Consider the following 6,672-nt stretch of genomic DNA (forward strand, 5'->3'; position numbering starts at 1 on the left):
AGAGCCAGGATTAAAACCCGCACTTCCTGCCTCTCCGGCCTGTGTTCTTTTCACTAGGCTATGATGCCTCCCTGCTGAGAAGGAGGATGTTTCCAATTTCCAGCTTAGCTGGAAATATAGGGCAGGGAGCTTGAATCATGTGCTACAGGGAAAGGAGCCAAGGGCCGAACCGTCAGTTGGTCAGATCAAAGGGTGAAGTTCTGAGCCCGCCCCTGCCAAGGCCTGGGCGCTGCTTGGAGAAGTTGCATGTTTCCCAACAGCCTCAGCCCACGAGAGGATAGAGGCATAAAGTCAATGTCACTTTTGAGTCATCCCATTAGAGTGATCAAAGAGAAGCAGATTGAGCCACCAAGGCCCATCCAGCAGGTTTCTCTTTCTGGCAAGGGGGCAGACATCGAACCACAGGGAACAAGTTCCTCTGAAGGCTCCGCTGATACCTTCTCAGTCGGTGGCTGGGACAAGGGCAGCAGGAGGAACTCATGTAAAGTGCCCCGCTAATCAGCCCGTGTTTACAGTGGCAGCAGCAAGAACCTAAATCCTCACCTGCTGTACAGTTTATTTTTGAAGCCAAGCAAGCTGTTCGGCTGGGTCTGTGTCAATACAAAACATTGTCCCACTGCAGCTGATACATGTGTGTTGAACAAACAGAGGAATAGAAGGAAGGAGGAAGTGACCTCTGAAACAGGCTGCTGGGATTTTTCCACCACATGGGTTTATTTCATTTCCTCAAGCTCCTCCGGCCTGGGCCACAGAGGACAGTCCCTGGGTGACTCGCTCCCAACTTTAGTAGAAAGCAGCTGGGTTCCCAGAAGACCCAAGCCTGATCTGCTCCTATGCTTCACTCCTGCAGTTAAGTCTCGGTGACTGGCGCCAGGCCCTCCCCTCAGGTTGCTAATGGTGGACAAGCCGAGGCTTTGGTAACTCTTAAAGCCACTTCCAAGGGTATGAGAAAAGCTCAACCCCAAAACTCCCGTTTAAGCCTGCGGCCAGAACCCGTCTATCCGATCGCCTGTCTCTCTCGCTCTTGGGTTACAGCTACCCAGGAACCCTTCAGGAAAGAGTCTTCAATTCTTTATGGAATTCCTGGTTTTAGAGTCCACACAAGAGAATATTTGTGGGGCTAGAGTCGCTGAATACTGTAACTGACATTTCCCCTTTCCCCATCACCAGCACTTATTCTCCATTATCCCATCTTTTGCCTGGTTCTGTTGAGCAGAGGTGGGATTCATTTCCCTAGAAATATCGGACAGCACCTGGAAGGACAGTCTTAATTTTCTTTTCTATGTCTCATTCAAGCAGACCTAGGGTTAGCTCCAGTCCAAGACCCTATGGAAGAAAAAAACCCAAGAAATTAGGAAACGATGGAAGTGGGACAGGCAGGGCCATTTCTTCCAGAACATACCAGGACGTTTCAATTCTCTCTTTCCTAAATGTAGCCCTTGTCCAACAACTTAAGAAGCAGCATAGCCTAGTCAATAAAGCAAGGGCCTGGAAGATAGGACTTGGGTTTTAATCCCGTTTTGCCATTTCTCTGCTGTGTGACCTTGGGCAAGTCACTTCTGCTTGCCTCAGTTACATCATCTGGAAAATAGGGATTAAGGCTACGAGTCCCATGTGGGACATGGACTATGTCCAATCATCTTAGCTTGTCTCTACCCAGCACTTAGTATAGTGCCCAGCGCATAATAAATGCTTAATAAACACCATTTACAAAACAAAAAACACTGACCAGAACCTGGAAGGCTACCTTAATTTTTCCTCTTACATCTCATTCAAACTAGACTCAGGGTTAGCTCCAGTCAAAGACCCTACCGAAGAAGCAGCAGCAGCTGGCCTAGTGGAAAGAATAAGGGTCTGGGTGTCAAAAGGACCTGGGTGCTAATCCCAGCTCTGCCAATTGGCTGCTGTGTAACCTTGGGCAAGTCGCTTAACTTCTCTGTGCCGGTTACCTCTATAAAATGGAGATTAGGACTGTGAGCCCCACGTGGGACAGGGCCTGTGTTCAACTTGATTAACTTGTATCTACTCTAGCACTTAGCACAGTATAGTATATGCTTAAATACCAGAAATACAAAAAAAAAAAAAAAAAACCAAGAAATTAGGGTAGGATGGGAAGGGGGCAGGCAAGGGTTACATCTTCTGGAACATGCCAGGGAGTTTTGCTTCACCCTTCCCTAAGTGCAGCCTTTGTCTAATAACCTGATGGGCTGGCAGGGAGGAATCAAGCCCATGCCTGCCACCCATAATAAAAGAGAGGGACACTACACTTCAACCAACTGGACTCTGAGTCAGACACGTGAGCTAAACTCCATTCCATTACTCAAGAAAGGTGTTACTGAACAATAAGCAGCACTTCAATTCTGAATCCCCTTTGAGAATTGCCCACACCCCATGAAGTTGTGGGCAGGGAATGTGTCTGTTACATGGTTATATTTTGTACTCTCCCAAGCACTTAGTACAATCCTCTGCATACAGTAAGTGCTCAATAAATAGGATTGACTGACACATTCCCTCTCTCACCTGCAATAAAGCCCTTCAACTTACCCCTGGCCTTTTCCCCAGCCTTGAGGTCTTCCTTTCTCAAGGGCCAGCAGTCCAGCCCCAGAGAAGTGAGCTGGGGGCAGTGTAGAAGAAGGCTGGGGTAGATTCCAATATGACCGGTTGAGCCATTCAGTCCGAGGCCGTCTAAACCAACTTAACTGGAAGACACCACTGAGGAAAGACGAGTTACCTTGAGTAACAGGAAAATCACCTGGAAGGAAAGGGGCCAAGAACTAACTAGAAAACAGTCTTTCGAGGAGGAGGTGTCAGGGCCACCTCCTGGCTTTCTCTAGAAGCAGGAGCTGCTTAGGGGTGGACAGAAGGCTGCCCGGGGAGCAGGGGGTTGGGGGAGGCGGAGACTGGTTTTCCTGGCATGTCCTCGGGCTGACCTTACCAAGTTACCTTAAAAATCATCAGTCCAAACCTGGTCAAATTCCAAAAGACACAGACCGCTCCCCAGGACATGTCCGAAACCAGAAAAATGCTTTATTGGAAAGGTACAAAACCAGTCACGGCAGCTAAATGTACAGCAATAAATTACGTGTGGCTGTCAGAAGAGAAAAGCGATGGACACAAACACTGGGCTACACGCCTTACAAACAGGAATCCACATTACTTGGTATATTCTCAATAATTTATATTATAATAAAAAAGCAGCACAAAAATAAATATTGAAATTACTGAATAACCACAGAGGATAGAATGAGCTGGTGCTAAAAACTGATACACAGAAGACCCCTATCATTTAGAACAACAACAAAAAAAAGGGGTAAGTGAAGGATCTGCCTTCTATGGAAATGCCCCGGAAGATTTTAGCACAAGAGACTAAGGAAAACCAACCCACCTTACAAAAGAGGTTGTCACCTTTTGTCTTTTTTTTTTTCCTAAAAAAAGAGACATTAAAACTGGGACAATGAAGTTTTGATGGTTTGAGGGGGAGAGCGGGAGATGTGGCTTGGGGCCACCAGGGCCTGCAGCTGGAAGAGTTGGAATCCATCGCACCACTCCAGAGAAAAATACACCTCACTCGCGTGGTGACTCCTCTCTTCTGAAGGCCCCTAAGCCCAACTCCACACATAGCTGAGATGGCTCCTCCGGAGCTCAGGGCAAGAGCAGATGCTGAGCTGCCGCCAACTACCCCAGCCCGGATTCATTCCCAGCCTGCCATGCTACGGTTTGGGAGGAGCAAGGGCAGCGGCTGAGCTGAAGGGGGTCACTTCTCTCCCTCCATAGTTGCTCTTCTGGGCCCGGGTTGGACCAGAAGCAGTGTTTGAGAAATGTTTGACAGGTAGCACCTACAAAAGGATCCCATCTCTTCGCCTTTCCCAGGGAGCAGGGAAGAGTGTAGAAAACCCCCAATAAGCTCCCGCTCACCTTGCCCCTCCTTCCTGTTTTGGATGTAGAATGTCAGACTGTGTGCATCTGCGGGCCGGAGGGGTGGGTGTGAGGGATTCGTGGGGTAAAAGAGGGGCCAGAAGCAGAAGGCTTCATGGGAGCACCGGGAGACAGCTGACAGAGGGGGATGCCTTTAGCTGGAGCCCTGGGTTAGAGGGGAAGGGGGACGGTATTACCAGGCTTCCAAGCCGGGGCCAGTGTACGAGGAATGCAGGGTGGGGGCTTTCAAAGCTGATGCTCCACTCAGGCGGGTAGGATAGGATAGCGTTTGGGGAAGGTGGGGGAAGCAGCCAACATATCCCTCCTTCCATGGAGTCTGCTGTTCTGACTCACTTGCAGGAGTTTTTTTTGTTGTTGTTGATTTTTGTTTGGTTTTTTTATTTTTTGATGGGGGGGAGGGTGGGAGGAGGGAGGAGTCGAGACCTTATTCCCTTCCCCCAACCACAACACAAATTGCCAGTTAGGAACTCCTAAACTGCCAATTATTTCTAATAAAGATTTACAGTATCAAACTTGGAAAAAAAATTATTTTTTACGAAAAATCTGTATGATAAAATGTGTATATAATTATATATATATATATTTCTCTCTCTCTTTAAATATTCCCACATGGTCCTTATTGATATCCAATATGGATTACCTACCATCGCTATGGTATCAACAGCTTTAGTAACACCCAGGCCTCTTGGTTCGTAAGACTCCAAGTGCCCACGGGCGCGAACCCAGCTCTCAGCTTAGCCAAGCCCTTTGGCACTCTTCCAGGAAGTGGAAAAATATCCGGCCGCATGGCAGTGCCGCTGGAGAAATTCAGATATGTTTTCTCATCGTGTTCCAACAGCAGGAACCCAGAGAAAAAGAGCTGCCTCTGGGGTCCTGCCTTCCACCAATGGTGTGACTTCTCAATGCATTGCCGCCCATCCCCGAGGTGAGCGGAGAGGCGACTCGGGGGAGGGAGGAGGAAGCAAAAATGGGAGGACAACAGGAAACTCCCTTTTCGACACCATCAGAGCTTTCTGCAGGCCCGTGGAATCAGCCTCTCCAAACCCACTTAACAGGAGGGGCATTCCCCTGCTCGACAAAGAATCCTCACTTCACCCATTGGATGGCAGAATCTGATCGAACCGGGTAAACTGACATTAAATCAGTTTCTTCCTTGATGGAGACTTGGACTTAGTCAGCCAGCCCCAGGTGTCAGCTTCGCACCACTCTTCCGATGACTTGGGCTTGCGGAAGCAACAGTGCTACAAACCCTCCAAAATGCCTAATGTCAGTCATCCCAAAGGGAATGTTTTGGGCTATCTTTACTACAGCTCTCCATTGGTAGGAAACCAGAGGAAAATGTGACCGGGAAAAGCAAGTTTTAAAGGTTTCAGATCGAAAGACCGAGCACCCGGCCGGCACAGACACCATTCATGTCTAATCCTGGGCTAAAGGGGCACTCTTACATCCTTCAGCAGAACAGCCCAACACACCCTTGGGTCTCAGTCAAACGACTTACTCTGGACAACTGGGATACTGGTCATTTGCGCAAGCCACCTGCTCTAAACACTGTCATTTTTCTGTCCCTTTCCAAGTGATGTGACGTCCCTTCTTCTCCTCAGCCCCATCCCCTCTTGGTCTCCAGCCTTTTGACCTTCTTCTCCAAACACATGCCATTCTCCTACTATTTTCCCCTTCCTTAGTGCAAACACCAGGAACCACTCTGACACCAATTTACTGAATGCCAACCGGTTTCTCTGTTGGAATCCAGTGCCACCGTCCATTTCCACCTAGTTGCAAAGGTCACTGACCTAGAACAGGTATTACAATATGCTCATAGGTCTGCCTGTCTTTCCCCTCCCACAATCCTCCAACAACTTAATTCTTCACCTTCCCCCTCCTTGGCTCCGAAGCCTTTGCTTCTGCTTTCCAAACACCCTCTTCCATCCTAGACCCAACTACGGCTTGCCCCACGCCGTGTTTCTCAGAAGAACTGCTATGTCTGTCCTACTCCCGAGGACAGCCAATCAATCGAAAGTAGATCCCCAGGACAGAAGACGCTGTGTTCACTCAAGCCAAAGGAAGGAAGCTGAAATCGACTTTGAAATATCTACCTGCACATCTGCCCTAGATCAGTGAACAGGAACACTCTGGCTCCTCCTTTCCACACATCTCCCCTATCCGCTGGTATCCTGTAACTGGCCTGCTTTGTGACAGAGGCCGACAGTACAGTTGGTTCCCAGGAGGTCGTGAGGGAGGAGGATGGGTGGTAGGAGGGGGGCAGGGGGGCGGTCTACCTATCCGAACGTGCTGAGGCTTTCTGTTCTCCAGTGTACTGGCAGGTTGCCCTGCTACCACATACTGGGGCCTCTGCCGTCCTGAGTTTGCCGCACACGTGCTACTTCCTCTCCGGCGAAACTCCTCGCTGAACTGTTCTCTGAGGCGTTCCTGAACATACTGTTATTTTTCTCCTCAAGCGGCACCTCTGTGCTCCGTCAGTCGTCAGAGGAATGGCCATTTCCTGGCCATGGTCCTGTTTCAGTCTGGTAATACTGCTAAGCCTCTTCCTTGGGGAGCGTGACCAGGGGCATCCGCACGTGCACACACACACGCACACACTCACACATTCGCCCCCCCTCCCGCTGCTTTCTGTACCTCCTTTCTGGAACATTAGAAAATCTTAAACTAACAGAGGGCTGGGTGACCTCTCTGCCTGTGGAACCCGTCTAGAAGAACTGAACTATACCGCCCACTCTC

The sequence above is a fragment of the Tachyglossus aculeatus genome, chromosome 21, assembly GCF_015852505.1.
Source record: "Tachyglossus aculeatus isolate mTacAcu1 chromosome 21, mTacAcu1.pri, whole genome shotgun sequence".
Classification (NCBI taxonomy): Eukaryota; Metazoa; Chordata; class Mammalia; order Monotremata; family Tachyglossidae; genus Tachyglossus; species Tachyglossus aculeatus.